Source organism: Coptis chinensis, chromosome 4 (genome assembly GCF_015680905.1).
Source record: "Coptis chinensis isolate HL-2020 chromosome 4, ASM1568090v1, whole genome shotgun sequence".
Taxonomy (NCBI): Eukaryota; Viridiplantae; Streptophyta; class Magnoliopsida; order Ranunculales; family Ranunculaceae; genus Coptis; species Coptis chinensis.
Window position 1 is genome coordinate 25,349,990 of NC_141459.1, and position 17,776 is coordinate 25,367,765.

The 17,776-nt window shown below is 35.6% G+C and overlaps 1 long non-coding RNA gene and 2 pseudogenes across 2 annotated transcripts; 1 reads left to right on the forward strand and 2 right to left on the reverse strand.

Moving 5' to 3' along the window:
* Positions 1–4,625: 4,625 nt before the first annotated feature.
* On the reverse strand, positions 4,626–10,461 carry LOC147502897 (uncharacterized; annotated as a pseudogene). The gene is made up of 9 exons (XR_015220925.1): positions 10,262–10,461; positions 9,917–10,043; positions 8,281–8,301; positions 8,175–8,191; positions 7,582–7,759; positions 7,319–7,503; positions 7,090–7,230; positions 6,731–6,879; positions 4,626–4,945 (listed from the first exon to the last, which is right to left on the reverse strand). The product of XR_015220925.1 is annotated as an uncharacterized LOC147502897 (transcript).
* LOC147502898 (expansin-A11-like) lies at positions 4,955–6,106 on the forward strand (annotated as a pseudogene).
* Positions 10,462–11,663: 1,202 nt separating the features above from the next.
* On the reverse strand, positions 11,664–16,146 carry LOC147502899 (uncharacterized). The gene is made up of 5 exons (XR_015220073.1): positions 16,119–16,146; positions 13,089–13,161; positions 12,685–12,749; positions 12,292–12,450; positions 11,664–11,725 (listed from the first exon to the last, which is right to left on the reverse strand). It is a non-coding gene; the product is annotated as an uncharacterized LOC147502899 (long non-coding RNA).
* Positions 16,147–17,776: the final 1,630 nt, after the last annotated feature.

A 17,776-nucleotide genomic window follows, 5' to 3' on the forward strand; every position in this document is an offset into this window, starting at 1 on the left:
AAACATGGATGTGGCAACTAGTCAGAGTTTTAGACGAGACGTCAAATTCCCAAAACCTGCAAGTTCCACCAGAACATCTAGAGTATATCATGGTTATCATGCACCCCTATCTAGTGATCCATATGACACATGGTCATACCGCGTTGTTAGTTCCCAGGGAATGGAGACCACCATCTCTTTTGAGCGTCCGGACGACAACATCTTATTGCCTGGGCTTGTACCTGACTTCCAACAGCTTAATTAATGAGGTATATTTATATTTCATTATGTTAATTTGAACGCACTATATAGATTTAACTTAGATAAAATATTGACACAATGCAGGAAACATTGCATGGTCGCTTTGCAAATGAAATTTTACTCAACTAGGGCTTCGAGTTAGTTTAATTGACCAAACTCAACAGTATTATGGGTATTTAAACCATGAACAAGCTGAAAGAGCACACGCTGAGCAACAACTTCATAAATGTGACCAGACGATAGCAGATTTAACAAACCAAGTGGAAGCCTTGGTAATTTTATTAATTATATGTATTACATTTTCAAATATTTATTTTATAACTCAAATTTTAGATTTTAATTAAATTACATACATTACGTTGATGTTTAAGAGAGTAGCTACCGAGATCATGTAGCAAGGCAATGCTCCTAAGAGAAGGAGAGGGCGAGGACGAAAAGGGAATTACCATAGCAATCAAGGCAGTGCTCCATAGTGTTAATGACACGTAGATATTTTGTAATAATTATATTGGTTTGTTGTTGTTGTTGTTGTTGTTGTTGTTGTTTTTGAGGATTTTAACATGTTTATGTATATGAATTATGTCGATTAAACAAAGGAGGCTATGTCCAATTTTATTTATGCATTATACGTCATTATATTATTACGTTATTATATTTTTATACATCATTGTATTATTACGTTATTATATTTTTATACGTCATTGTATTATTATACGTCATTATATTTCTATACATCAAATTATTATACGTTATTATATTTCTATATGCCATTATATTATTATACATATGATGATGGAACATATGTTGATGATTGTCTCTCAAATATCATCATCTATTATACAAAAACATACACTTAAACGATAAAAACATATTACAAAATAAAACTTAAATAAATTGCAACGCTAAAACATCTACTAATACCACTCAACTACATCTCCAAGAATTTCCAAACAACGTTCATGAACAAATTCTACTCCTTTAGTTTCTAGAAACATACGTTTCGCCGCAATTTTTCTCTCTTCATCGCTACTGAAAGCACCAACAATCTTAAGTGCATGCTCTAATTTCAGATATTTATTACAATTCTTACAAATCATCGAAAATCGGTTCAATAAGACTTTACGCCATTCTATCTCCACGATTGTCGTTGTGTCTGAATATTTCACAAGTTCTAGCCCAAAGAACTTGTCTAGGTCCATAATTTGATAATACAACAACAACAATTGCATGCATATATGCTCGACAGAATAATTCATCTTTAGCCGGGCTGAAATGCAAACTACGGCTCAGACGAGGATAGCGCTCCATATTTTGTGAAACATTTTGTTGAATAATGAAAGAAAAAAATGAGAGAAAGATGAGTGAATTGGTGAAAATTGAATGAGGCAACAATGCATATATATAGGCTACAAGTCCAACGGATCTAAATATATCCGTTGGGCCCAAACAAATTCAACCGTTTTAATTTGTTATTTTAATTTTTTATTAAATTTTTTTTGAAAAAGTTATGGACAGCACAACTTGTCCTGTTCCAATTTCTTGGGCCCCACATCCAAAATCGAGCTGTTTTAATTTTTTAATTACAAAAAATAAAAAAATCTGGACGACAAAACTTGACACGTCCAACATGTGGACATCAAAACTTGACCCGTGCAAGTGGCTGCTAAATTTCTGAGTATTTTGGTCGAGAATTTGACAATTGCTGGTATAGAAATGGGTGTTTGGCAGTGCATTGGTGAACGAAATTGTCAAATAAATTTCTATCTGTCACATTAGAAATGGGATATAGCAGCTCTTAGGTGAGTTACATGTCTTCCGCTACTTATTTGTTAATTGTTACTAGCCATTTGGCCCGACCTATGGCCGGACTTGCTACATACTAAAGACTCAAAAGCCTAAAATCCATTTGAGTAAATATCTAATTAGCAGAATGAGCTTTAATGAATTTCTAACATGGCCATTACAAATCACTTTTCTTAAAAAAAAGATAATACCAATGTCGATCCGTGATTGAGAGTGTTCGAGGCATACCACTTTTGAGAATTGGAAAAAGACATTTCATATAATCAGCACAGAGAACAGGATAAGCAACATTGTTAATAACACCACTAAGGAATTTTAAAGAACCCAGAGTTCTTTTGTTTTCTCTTGGGCTTCCAAAAAGTCTCTACTTGCCAGTAAAGTGCTTAACAGATGGTTTAATTTCCAAATCTCTTGTGGCTTCATCTGTATGGGGACAAATCCTTCACATCTAATGCTTCCTTCTCCACTTTTATGAATTCTCCTTCCTCAAGCATTTTCCTCTTACGGCTCTTTGATGTCTTTTTTCCATGCTTCAATGCCCCATTGGCTAAAACTTCGTCTTTCCCCTGCATCAACCAGAACAAAAATCATTATCGGAGTCAATATCACATAATAGATCAGTCCAAAAATAGGATGAAAATACAACAATGGATACACGGGACATGCTACTTGTGAAGTTTGATATGCAAAACCCGAGATAAGGTTAAAAAAAGCAGCAATCACAAAGATAGACGCATGGTGAGGACACACGAAACGGTGCTACAGAAACATAGAGTTATACAGCAATCACTTACTGAAGCACAATTTAACGACTGCCATTTTTTATGTAAACATAGACGTTAAAAATGTTCCCATTGGCTACCATTTTTCAAAAAAAAAAATTACAACCTTGTGTAGGGAAATTAAGCACGACATAATACTATATACATTAACTTAGACAACAATTTAGTCTAAACAGCAGCATCGCTAAACATAAATGTAAAAGTGAATGGCCATAAACAAAGGAAAAAGTTAAATAGGCTACGGACTATAAAAGGTAAAGAAGGGGATAACTTTTTGGCTGCACTGCATTTAAGATTGGTAAATTGAAATGATGTCAAAAGTAATGCATCCACCAAAGAGATGTCTTATTACATTGTGAGTCAACACTTAAGAGATATACAAAGACCCACAAAAGAATGGTATATAGCGGACACCCTAGTGAAGATTAATCTTAACACACCTGAAAAATGGGAGTCGCAGAACACACACTCCTGGATTAATTGTAGATAGCCTGATAGTGATATTGCAATCTGAAAGTACAACAAAATCACTCTAAATACAAATCTGATCTAAACAAAATAATAAATGATAATGGAAAAAATAAATAAATGAATGAAAATGTGAAATAAAAAACTATGGGGCAGTCACGTACTAATAAAAAAATTGGAATACATATATTGAATAAAAACCATATACGCAGATAGTTAGAAAGAAGTGCCATTTAGATATATCTTATCAGTTAGGCACACAAAAAAAATCGTGTGGAACATGAAAGTGATGACTCATGGTGGGCAATTGTCAAAATGGAGCATGTGCAAGACGATTAATATGTATCATATGGGTCAAAAACAGATAACATGCAAATATGCAATGTGATTCAGATCAAATGATTTAAGCAAACATATTCTATCACCAAGATCAATCCATATTAAGTAGCATAATTTTCATCTGATAGCAACATGGTGTATGCTTACAAAAGAAAAGTATACAAACAGTGAAGCAGAAACTAACATATAAAGAGTACTCAACATATTAAATTATAAATGAATATACGGCTTTGAGGGTCATCCTATTATTTAAAAAATAGATGGATGTGGTTTTTCATATAACTTAACCAATAAATGGTTGACAAAGGTGTTCTGAAATAGGGAACAGGAAAATGAGACTTAGATATAAATATAGATAAGACAGATGAAGTAAGCTCATGAGCAATCTCAAACTCTCAAATGCTTTTCTACATTGCTTGTGAGCAATCTCGCCATTACTATCTAAATTGCACGACCGATTGTAGGAACTCAGACCCTTAATATACATACCTATTAAAACCAACGTAAACATGTCCAAATGTGCCTTTTCCTAGCACCTTCCCTTCTTCCAAATGAAACCGGGACTTGTTGGATTTTCGCTCTTCCAGACTTCGTGGAACTCAAGGTGAGGTCATTTTGTTGAATTTGAAGGAGAATAAAGAGAAGAATTTGGAGGAAGTGGCAAACGGTAGCTTTGTTGTTTTCCGTCATCAAGCCCGACTTTGCCAATGATTCTCAGTAGTTGCTCCACCGCTCACTGGATGCAGAGGGAGTTATAGCACCACTCACTCAATTCTAGAGTTTGGGCCTGGACTTGTCATTATAGGGCTGGGTATAGGAGAACATTCAAAGACTACCCGACATTCCTACCAAAATAGCTATCCCCCGACATATCACCTCCCATTGAATTATGTCCAGAATTTTGACCTCGAACCGTGATGGAATAGTGACCATAACCCAAGTAGAGCAACATCTGGATAAGGTTTTTCGACCCAGAAGGTAGAGCTTGCTATTTGCTCAGGGCTGAAGCCTCTCATAGGAATCCTAGAAGGACTTGACATTGAGCTGCCTGGAGCACTTGTGAAAGCACCATGGTGAGGAATTTGTAAGGAGGGTGCATAGCTACTTAAAGGCCCTTGTCTAGGCGATGTAGATGGATTTTGACTATTGAACAAAGGAATAACAGGTTTTAGCGACTCTCTTGAGTTCTTTTTTATGATGATAGGGGATTGAGCCTTGTGCAATGACTCTTCTGTTTGGGCAAGCATGTGGGTGTGGGGTGTAAGGAGAGGAGAACGTGGGAATAATTGAATTAGCTCTAGAAATCTTCAAAGCTGCAGAGGTAATAGAGATGGTTGAAGAATACATTTATTATTAATTAAAAACAAAAACAAAAACAAATATAACTTTCTCTAGTTGCAGTTGTCACATGTGAGTTAATGTATCAACTATCAAATGTGAATTTCCTATTTATAGAGGAAGAAAGTGTTACAAACTTAACATAAGCCATCTTCTATCGTCTACCATTACATTTGAGTCAGAGAAATGGCAATGAAGATCGTTCTGGCATTGATAGTAATGTATGGCTTGATATCCATTGTTGATGCCTTTTCTCGCTACGGATGGACAAAAGCCCATGCTACCTTTTATGGTGGCGGTGATGCCTCGGGAACAATGGGTAAGGAAAATTTTCACTCTTTATATATACGGTTAAGTTTTTTTCCTTTCCTTATTTAAAGTCGAAAAGACATGGAGCTCAATTCTCGGTTGTTTACAAGGGAGCTTGTGGGTATGGTAATCTATATTCTCTTGGATATGGGACCCGGGACAAAGACATTAAGTCTTGCTCTGTTCAACGATGGGGCTTCTTGTGGGCAAATGCTATAGGATCATATGTGACTATAACACGGATTCAAGGTGGTGTTTGAGAGGAAAGTCTCCAGAATCATCATCGCCACCAACTTCCGTCCTCCAAATTTTGCCCAAGCAAGCAATAACGGTGGATGGTGCAATCCACCACTTCAGCATTTCGATATGGCTCAACCTGCATGGGAAAAGATTGGTATTTACAGAGGCGAATCGTGCATCTTTGCTCAAAAGGTTGGTTACTTTCATCTTTCCTACACTGTTTCTTCTTCTCTTGTATTAAGCCTACCATGTAACTCACAATTTTGCGCGGTGATCACAGGGGTGCCATGCAAGAAACATGGAGGTGTAAGGTTCACAATTAATGGGAGAGACTACTTTGAACTTGTATTGGTAAGCAATGTGGGAGGAAGTGGATCAATTCAGTCGTGTCAATCAAAGGTTCAAAAACTGGATGGTGACAATGTCAAGGAATTGGGGAGCTAATTGGCGATCAAATTCCTATCTCAATGATCAATCACTCTCCTTCAAGGTCATTACTACTCTTGGAGAGACTTCGATTCTTCCCTAACATAGTTCCATCTGGTTGGCAATTTGGTCAGACCTTCTCTAGTCGGGTGCAATTTTAGCTCACTGGAGATCTTAAGTCGGCAGAGGCATGCTTAATATTTTTTCAATGAAGCAGCCCGCCACTCTTACATGCTCTACTTGATGATGTAAAAGTGATGAAATTTCTGTATTCTTGTTTAAAGCTGGGATTGAACCTGTGAATCAAAGGCTATCATAAACCCAGTATCGTCCAAACTGAGGACATGGGTTGATCTCAAAATGGTTAACATATGTGAATTAAATCTATTTTAAAAACACAATTGTAGATTAGAGAGGTGTTGGTGGTTCTGTAAAGCATTCTAAAAGGATAATGATCATAATGTGGAGTCCTGGAATAGGTTCAAAGTTGAAACACAGGGTGACCTGGATCAACTTCTCCTCTTCATCAATAGGAGCTAATTCTAGTGCCTATCACTGTGGAAAGAAGGTCTACACATCGGTGGGATTAGAAGCCGCCATAGTTACTTCCGAATCCATGCAGATGCACCTTTAATTAGATTCATCTATCAAGTATTAAATAAATGTAAATTCTAAATCTCGACCTTAGTTTCTAGGTGCACCCACAAAATAAACAACAAATATAAAATAGAAAGAAACTGAATCATAAAAAGGAGCGATCACTGATGGAGATATGACCTACATACCTTGATTCTTCGGAATCAACACAGATGGGTTCCATGTTTTGGTGGGAGGTATTAGGAACCATACCAGGTCCATAGGATTGAAGGTGTCTCACATATGAAGTGCTTCCAGGGTCAGAACCATTCATGTGTCCTGCATCAGATATCTTATTTTGCTACCAAAACGACGGAAAATCAATCAGTTGACTATATATATATTTTTTACTGTCTTAATGAATCATGTATAACTCCATCACTAAAATTTAAAATCAAAGTAATCAGTTTTTATGCTTCACGATTTTTCTACAAAATTAAAGTGGTTTCCTATCACACACATTGAACTCAATTATACATGCCACCATAAACTCAATATCAAAACATACCATGAGAAATTGCTTTAAGTTTCCGCCACATGCCACGTTCTGTAGATAACCCAAGAAGCGATTAACCTCAGCACCAATTGAGACACCTATATTGGCAAATAACTCCTCTAGCAAACGAACGCGAGGCACTTTTGATGGGGTCTATTTCAACAAAAAAGTATATCTATATAACCACTGGACTTTCATAATTATTTCATTCCAATAATGGGAAATGTAATCATACATTTACTTGCCTGTTTACTAACCTTGATGCATTTGACCAGGCAAATTGAGCAAGCATACCAATAAGCAATGCAAAGAAAACCATAGTCAAGAGATGGTAATTAAGCCATTCAAATATCACCCATATAGCAGTAGCACCAGTCAAAACACTTGCAGATATCTTTTTATTCCTCCATAATAAAACATCAGCAGCTACAAGTTCAAAGAAACCAAATTTAAACACATAACAAAAAGAAATTATTATAAATTATAAGTAGTCAATAATCTTACACTTTCCACCACCCAACACATTGTGAACTGGCTTCTGACGTCCAAAGAGCCTATTTATCCGATCGAAACTCAAGTTGATTTATCTTCCTAAAAAAAAGATATGTTCTTTGGCTTAAGGGCATTATGTTGTTCAAGTAAAGTGTCCATTATGTTGTTCAAGAGATTCTCACCATGTAATCTTCTCGGGCATTTTTATATCTTCAATCTAGTCCATTTTACAAAGTTCAAAAGTCAAACATTAAAATTATCAAAACTACTAATAAAATGAATAAAACTAAAGAACAAATAAAAGATTAGAAACTAACCAAGAGTAGAAAACGTTTGGAATGGAAATTAGAGAATAAGAAGAAGAAGAGTTTGTGATGGTTTTTGAGGAAGTGTAGAGGAGAGAAACAATAATAATAATGGGCTGCATATAGAACCACACCATCTTATCTGACTCTATTAATTAAAAATAATAATAGTCAAGTATCACGAAATGAAGTTACGAAAAAAAAAAAATGCGTAATATTTCACGAAATTATCGAAAAATAAACAAAGGGTCATCGATTCTCCGCGGGGCTATTGGGTCGCGATGCTTGATCAAAACGAACCTGCTTTCTGTGATTGCCTGCAAAAGGAAATAAAGATAGGAAAAAAAGTGTACTTAATATTTCATGAAGTTATCGAAAAATAAACAAAGGGTCATCATATTCTCACAGGGCCGTTTTCTGTGATTGCCTGCAAAAGGAAATCAAGATAATTGAAAGTGGTATAGAATTGTTCATCATCTTCAACAATTTTTTCTCAAGAACAGCATCTTCTATAATTTTGACATCACTCTATTATTCTTTTTGACCTCGTTTAATTTTGGAAGAAGAGAAGAATAAAATAGAGAGTTTGAAGAGATGATTTTTTTTTTTCGAGAGTTGGAAGTGTTTTGTAGAATTGAGAAAAAAAAGGATATAAAGAGGTTTTTAACTATTTTGGGCTACGAACAATTGAAATTGGCAAAAAAGACGTAGAATTCTTTTTTTTATGAAAAATCTGATGTGTCGGCCTCTCAGAGAAAAAAGGGAGGCTGACTTGAGTCATTGGGAGCATTCTCAACTACTCAGTATTAATGGTCTTTGACTAACCAATTAGTCCGCCTGCGGCCGGACCTGCTACATTGATAGTTCACGATTAACTATTTTTATTTTTATCAAACTATTAACAACTACAATACAACATTACCTACCGTTACCTGCCATTAGTTGCATTACCTACCATTGGCTGACTATTGACTGACCTTCCTCCTCGTAAGCCAATGTAAATGAATCCTTAGCTTTTCAATAGATTAGCTGATAAATTGAATATCGGAGAGTGAGAGCGATTAAGATTTTAATGGAGACAACAAAGGGTTTACAAATGCTAGTATAAACCATGACCACTGACCAACAGTCAAAACCGATCATTTCACATGATTTTCAACATCAGTGTGTATAATTAGTTTCAAGTAATGAAAAATAGCATTTGAAATCATTCGGGTCATAGATAAATGCATTTTAAGATTTTAATTCAATGCAACGAAATACAGATATATAAACCGTGAGAGTCAAATATAGAGTGGGGTGAGTGTTGTTCACTCCTTTGCACGTGAAAGCATGTGGAAATCTTAGTGAATAGTTGATGTATAGTTGTACAATAGTTGATGTATATTACAGGTTCGTCTATGTTTATTATAGATTAAACAGTAAAGCTAAAAAAAAAATCGTGTACAAAGCTATTGAGACAGAGGTGCAGAGACAGAAGGCACAAAAGAACGCCTAAGAAAAGACTAATATCATTTACATATACAGTAAGTAAAGTTAGAGCCACTGAATTTCTTTAAATGCGGCAAGTTCTTTGTTGTAGATAGTGACAAAATGTCACGCGGTCGTCGAGCAAGAGCAAGAAGAGATTTGTATGAATGATTACATTAAAGATAATTGAAGAAGTTCCTTGTACCGGACATTATAAAATCTAAAAGTTTGTCCGGGGTTTAACTTATAACCTTATGGTTCGACAAAGACCATCTTTGCGCAACTTCATATGGGTATTGTAGAAACCGAGCCATTACTTGATTTAGAAGTGTTTTGTAAGTAAGCGGTAACCACCGAAATGATGGCTTGTGGCATATGCCCATTAATGTAATAGTTATGTGATATTGGTTGAGACTTGAGAGTCTAGCTTAATTCCCATAATTAAATGCAGATTCCGTTTTTTTTTTGCTTGGGTTTTGTGCAGCCAACATGACACCTTTGTCTCTTTATTCAGTCTTTTTTCACACTTCATGTACTAAATCATGTTGCTTTGAATTTTGAGGCACTTATACCAGACGTAACTTGTTGCAGACATCTAGGCTAGTTAGATCCTTGTGAAAAAGCCTAGTGGTGATGCCTTCTGGCCTTAACAGAGCATCCGGAACCATATTCTGAGGATCAAGGGATTGGATTCTGATGCTACATTAATCATGGATGATCTTATGATTAAGTACATTGCATAATACATGCCATCATTATTTTTTAATTATTTATTAATTATTTTTTTTTACGATAATCTATATGGTATCACTTTAAGCCTTCAAAAACAACAAAAGGACCAAGTTTCAAAGGTTGCTCCTAATATAATTCCATCAGTTGTACGACATATTGCTCCTGTTGCAGTTTTATTACCAAACCTGTCAAATCTAGCATCAATATTTACTTTAGCCCATGGTGAGATAAGAGGTGACCAAGTATCTAAAAGAATGCATAGCTGGCTAGGTTTATAAATTTGAGCTTCCATTTTCTGATCCTTACTAAAAACATCAGAACATCTTGCTCTATTAAAATCAGTGATCTGCAAAATGGCTTTTGGAGATATATCTTTGTTCTCCATTCTAGCCTAATTTGTTCTTGCAGTCCCAGAGCTCATAGAGAAGAAAAATGGAAAAATAACCTTTTCTTTTCAGATCCTCATCTTTCGGCAACTTTGTTCAACTCAATATTGAGGCTTAGACTGAATCCCCATGCATATACATGTTGATATCAGGCATGGTTCTTCTCAGTCTTAGGCTAAAATTAGCAAGTGAGGAGATGGGCAGAAATTCAGAAGAACGGCCTTTGATCATTTACTTGAGAGTGAAAAAAAATGGACTAAAGTCTATGGCTTGTATGGTACTATATATGGTTGAGAAACTTTGTCACAACCATCAGGTCACCGTGAAGGCGTGAACTCAAGTCCAACTTGATTTTTATTCTAATACACACCCCCAATCCCAGCATATTGGGAGCAGTCTCTGCCCCTAATTAACATGTTCATATACTTCTACGCAAGTTTATGAAGAAAAGTATAACTTGCTTAAATTGGGGAGATTTCATTATTAAATTATTTTGTATACTTGGTTAGGTACTATATTCATCGACTACTAATTCTTTTTAGGGACTACAGTAGATGCACTTATATTGTGTTCTCTCCTATAGGTGCTTCCGATATTGGAGTATGCTACGAAATGCTTGACGACAACGAAATGGATCCTAAAAACTTGCCTTCGCCTACTGAAGTTGAGTCCTTGTACCAATCTAATCACATTGGACGAATGAGACTATACGAACCACTCTTCCATGTTTGAAGCTCTTCGTGGGTCAGGAATCCAAATATTATTAGGAGTCAATGATGCAAATATAGAAGAACTTGCACAATCTTACACCGCAGCAAATGATTGGGTTGAAAAGAACATTCGCAGCTACTACCCTGATGTCCATTTTCGTTATATTGCTGTGGGAAATGAAGCAATTCCTAGTAGTTATGCTTCATTTGTTCTACCAGCAATAAAAAACCTTCATAGTGCTCTAAGTTATGGGGAGCTTTGGCAAAGAATTAAGGTCATTGCAATAATTTCTCCATCGGCTTTGATCGTGTTTCCCACCATCTACCTAATTTTTAAAAATCGTTAACTTCGAAAAAAGACAAAGCAAATTTTAATGATCTAAAACAAAGATAAGGAATTGTTTATTATCATGAAATCATCAATTGAAATCGAAAATACCAACTAAATAGCATAAAAAAAAAAAAAAAAGCGATGTACAATGTCCCTGCATTGCAATTCGAGCGCAAAATTGATTTGCGATCAGTCCCAAATGAATTCCTAGGTCTGTGAAAACTGCACATGACAAAAAGTAATCATATAGAACTCTACATCTTTTACATGCAAGGAATCCAGAGTTGCTCATGCAAGGAAAATAAAAGAAATACTAAATAAACTTGAATGAACGAATAATCGAGTCTTTTCTTCTCTGCTATAAAGACAACAAAATTAATTTGATCTTGAGAATTGTAACTGGTAATGTACACGTAACATCTAAAACCATCTGTATACTAACAAACCATTATGGCAGTGTCCTATTATGCATCAAATATGCAAAATACTAAAGTGCTTACTAAAGACTATCATAGCAACGTAAATAAAAACATTGCCCAACATAACACACTGAAATGAACCTTATGACAATATATAGCAATCCTTACGGACGTTTTGAATTTAAAAGAAAGTTAAGATACAATTACGCATACAGTAATACTACTGTAATATCATGCCACGTGAATCAAGTACATAGTAATTTTGCATTTAGATAATCTAATCAATGAGTAATTGTACAATATAGTAATAGCAATCCATCAAAGCAACATGCCTAAATCAACGAAAGTTATTTGCAACTACAAAATTACCTGCGTTATAGCAAAGCCCTATCCCAATACCCCGTTCCTGGCCCGCCACTTGAATGCAACCTTCGAAGAGGAGAAATGATCATAGCAGGAAAGAACAAGCTCCAAGGAAACAATGAGATGTAGCTAAAGCCCCAACTTTATATACCCTTTGCTTGCATCCTAAATAAAACTTCGTTACTACTGCCTATGTATGAATTATAGAATTCTTAGTAACCATGACAGATGGAGCTGAAACAATTAAATGGGTTCTCAGATGTCGGAGAGATGGTATAAATGTAGAATCCACCTCAAACGGCCAAATACTCTAAATTGTAATCAAATTCAACCAGCAGCACTCTGACATAAGATTGGAAAACCCAAAGGATTGAATTAATACTATAAGTAGCATCGTACCTGGTAGTTCCCGTCTGTGTTGAGCTAATTGAGGTTGTAATCCTACGTGGGCATTGAGTGTTTCCCTGTAATTAACACATGAGAAAGCTCCGTATCTAGTGAGCGAATTCTATTGCATATCTTCTATGAAACAGATTTGGTATTCTAATGTAACTCTTTAAAAAAAAAAATCAATTTAAGCCTCACTATGTATCATCCCCATAAGAGCATATTTGTTTTTGAAGTTCTAACTTCCTATAATAACAACTTTAATATATATAAAGAATCATAAAGGGTAAACATTTTTCAATCAGTACCATGCATATACCCATTCGGGTAACAATAACTAAATGCCCTAGAATCTAATCTCATTTACCATTATCTACAACAAATCAGTTATTAGTCTATGAAGATTCTGTTATTACCTCTTTTCAGAAAAATGTTTAATTCAGATTGAAACGGAATAAACTGAAACCAAGAAATTTGTTGTAGCCCACCCTGAAAAAACAGAACAAACACATAATCAATACTAAAATCAGCCTCCAATGTAGATAATGGCAACCTATAGCAAGAAATAAAGTTCAGGCTTGTGCATCTCAGTGACATGCTACACAAACTCCATCATTGTTTCAACATGTCTAAATTACTCTAACAAATGATTAGAAGAATCTTATCCTTTTTTTGCTATAAATCATTGAGTTCAGTAATGGAGATTGTGTATACAGTCTAATCATTGAGCTAGAGAGTGTGTGTTCAAAAGGTTTTCATGTGACGATCAAATCATTCATATCAAGCCAACAATCAAAATAAAAGACTTAAGCACAACTAATCCAAAACAATAAAATAAAAAAGCAAACCTTGATGATTGCTATCTGAGTACCAAATGTCAAAACCAAACCAAACCAAACCTATTGTTTATGAGAGTGTGCTAGTGTGGAGAGGCGAGGAGAAGATCGATTGAGTGACTGGAAAGAGAAATTTTAGATTTTGGTTTTGGGATCAGTTTTGATGAAGAGTTTTTCTTTTTCTTCTTTTCTTTTGGTTATAACTTATAAGGTTTCCAACGAAAGTAGGTTTCTTATTTGGACTTTGGGCTTTTCTTAAATCTAATTGAAGTTTAAGAAATCAACTGGCCTAGAAAATGAAATTAGAGAAATTACCATATTGTGATTGGAAAGAAGATACTTAGAGGAAGTAGATTCCAAGGTATGTGTCGAATGTAAATTGGTAAACGAAATGCCAAAACCGATACCACAACATTAAAGAACTAAAAGGCAAGTTAATTGGAAGAACTAAAAAACAATAAAGATACGACATAAAAAGCAAAATATAAACACATAAAGAAAAAGTACAAATAATGACATTAGAAATTACCACCCAAAGAATTTTCTAAACAAAGCTCGACTACTAATCATCAGTTTTAGAGCTCAATAAACGGGGGTGACATAGAACAAAAAGTTTGACAACAACAAAAGAAATCACGTGGTACAATATATGAGAATACCAATGAAGCTTTGTAAGGTTGGGAAGGGGGATCAATTAGATTGTCGTATAGAATAATTCTATTAAATTGTTACATTAATAGTTTTTAATATTGTGGCTCATGTTATCCAATGCTTGAAAAGAAAGAATGAAAATTTAAGAGAAATATGAAAAAAGGAATCACAACTTTTACAATCACATGAACCCAAAATTCATACACCTCCAAAACTTGTGGTCAAGGCCTTAACACAACTTTTACAACCACATGGAACACAAAATTAAAACACTTTCAGTGTTCAATACTACCCACTCTAATCAAAGTTTAATATAAATTAAAGGGTTAACTAGTATTACCCCCCACTAGATGAGAAATTAGGGTCTCCCCCCTAAATACACACAAAAAAAAAGTCAAAGTGGGTTGACCGAATTTTTTTTGTGTGTATTTAGGGGGGAAACCCTAATTTCCCATCTAGGGGGATCCTAATTGGCTCATCTAGTGGGGGGTAATACTAGTTCACCCTAAATTAAAAAGGTAGTGATTCGTTTCCATCCAAAAGTACTTATGCAGCCACATTACTTGTCTAACCACTTGGAGACGCAATCAAAAATTAAGTTAAAGAGATGTATTTGAGAATTCAATAATGACATTATTGTAAGCAAACACTATAAGAAAGCTGACTTTTAGCCACAGACCAAAACTGTGGGTAAAGGGCTTTAGCCATGGCTATCGGCTGTCGTAAGTCCGTGGGGTTTTGACCTGTCGGGAAAATGTTAGCTACAGCGAATGACCGTGGGTAATTATTGCCCACCCACGCAATGTAGCTCAAGCCATAGGAACTTGCCACTGCGAATGACCGTGGCAAACGCCGTCGCAAGTGCCATAGATAATGACCGTGGGAATAGCCGTAGCAACTACCACAGCTCTCGACCGTGGCATAAGTCGTGGCAAGTGCCATATAGATAATAATCGTGGCATAATCCGTTGCAATTATTTTTGTGAGAGATAAAAACTATGGTAAAAGTACATCTGCCACACACATCTTTTTGCGTTATCTACGGACATTGGCCGTGGCTAAAACGTTTTAGAATTAAAAAAAAAAAAAATATATATATATATATATATATATATATATATATATATATATATATATATAGTGTTTGGTCCGTGGCTAAAAGTTCACCGATAGTCATCAATCTAAGCTCTCGAAAAACAAAGATTTGTATTCACTATTACGAAATTGAAAGCACACCGTCACTAGGCAGGTTGAGAACAATAAAAGTGGAGGAGACCCATCAGTAGAATTTAAGCTTACAGTTGTTCCTGATTGACTTCACCTCGGTACATCAACCCGGTGTTGTATCCACTAAAGTTAGCCTTGAAGTACCTTTAAGATGGCTAAGGTCAGTTCTTACTATTGCTTCCCTGCCTTAAAGTTGACTCACTATTCCGTGCATTTTGTAGAAAGGTTTCATCGCACAACTTTCCTCTGGAAATAACATGAAAAGAACGGTCGGGTCAATTACTCCTTTTATTTTATTTTTCATTTTTCTTTTAAGAAAACTTCATTGCCTTTAAGAGGCGAAGTACAACAAACAATAATAGAGAAACTAACTAAAGTTGAGGTGGACATAACAATTGCCTTTCCACCCCGCCCCTGTGCACGAAAGTGAGAGATAATCGGTCGAGTAACTCATGTACATAACAAAGACAAGGTACATATGGGCCTAAGACAATGCAAACATCTTCTCAACATAACGAACATCAACCTACAATGAGGTCTTTGAACGTCAACCCTTTCCATGTATCACTTATCACCCACCAATACGACAAGCGGGCCTGATTTCAACCTCAACTCCATCATAATGTGGCATTCGGACCGACATTTACTTCAAAACTATAGACGAATAACCGTGAGCATAAATGGAAAGTTAACAAGTAAGTGCTAGTAATGCGATTGGATGCATGATAATACCTCTCAACCATCAATATGTAATCAGACCACGCATCCTTGCACGGCTCCCGACTATATATAGGCCAAGACAGTCTTTGCAAGGTCAAAACGAATGACAACATTGCATTGCCCTCGATATCCGTGCCTTCTTCAACAACACTCGTAGCTACAAGTAAAGTCACCAGTAATCCCCAAAATGGCGAAAGAGGAAAAATCCCTTTAGTAATGGAAGAACAAAAGTAGTATTTTATTACAAAATTAAGTAATCCAATCGCTTTAAAACTCACGCGTCCATCGCGAAATTTGGCTAATGAGTCCTGCATTTGGGATGCCCGCATTTCCTCGACTATTGTTGTGTCCAATTAAACTCGCACACTTTGATGAAATTCAAAGACGGAAGCTTAAAAAAACCACGCTTAATAGACGTAAATAAATCTGTGGTATGAAAACTTGTAGCAGGAGGATTCCAAGGAAACAAGAATAATAAATTAGAACCGGTGAAATTTCACAAGTCGGTGAAATTTTTTACCTTCGAAGAACCAGAGCAAAGAACTACTCTCCCACAAAGACAATTGCACGGAAATCTTCCATTTGTTGATACTTGAGAAGTATTTTTATCAATGACTGCACTTTCGGGTCACCTTTCCATCATTCCGTGCTCCTATTACCACATCCACATCCGGCCCACCGTAAACAACTATGAAAAGCAAAAGCATGTCAAAATATGAAGAACAAAAAAGATCAAATCACCCATGAAAATTATACATATTAGGGGAATAACGATCTAATAATGTTTAAGTCGAGACATGAGAACAGCTACCAAGTGAGATTCTTTGATTGTAACGCTGCTTAGTGCAAATCAATTAGTAAAAACATTATGGCAAATCATTAATTAGTTGAGTGTAAACTATACATGATTCACAAGCCTTTTATACCTCGTATTATATGTATCACTAGAATATCCTCACTATTCACTATGATAACGAAATCAAATCAACACTACAACAAAATAGAAGGGGAGAAACAACACTAAAAGTTGCATCAAGCATCAACAAACAACACCCCAGAACTTAATTACTAGTAGACAAAATCTTGTTTTCAAATTTGGTTCATCAAGTAATCTTATAATGCAGTTAAACACCAATTACAAACTTATTTTTTCAATTCTGGACAATATACAATTTGCAGGACGATTTGAGAAATGAATAACATGGACTTGTGTCATTACAGTTGAACTGAGCATGCACCATAACCAATACAAACTATATTAGTAAATATAAATAAGGACCGCAAGCAAGCCTCACCGTGGACAATCCGTAGCTCGCCCTCCTCAATCTCATCAACAACACCATCCCTTTGATCAATGCCATTCTCCACTTCTATATGATTCACGTCTTTACCAGAGACAGCTCCCTCAGACAACTGGCATTGTAGTAAAGATACAACTTTCTTTAAGTATGATTCCTGAAACTTGGCATCAAGCTGGTAGTTTGCCCTTTCATCGTTTTGTAAGGCTGCTAAAAATGAGTGTGCAACCTAGCACACACACACACACACACAGATGCGAAATCACTCTTAGAATAGTTCATATTGAGACATTTAACAATAAAGAATCAAGTGTCCCTAGGATACGATAAAAGCGCTATTCAATTGACCCGGGTTCACTTAAAAGCATAGTT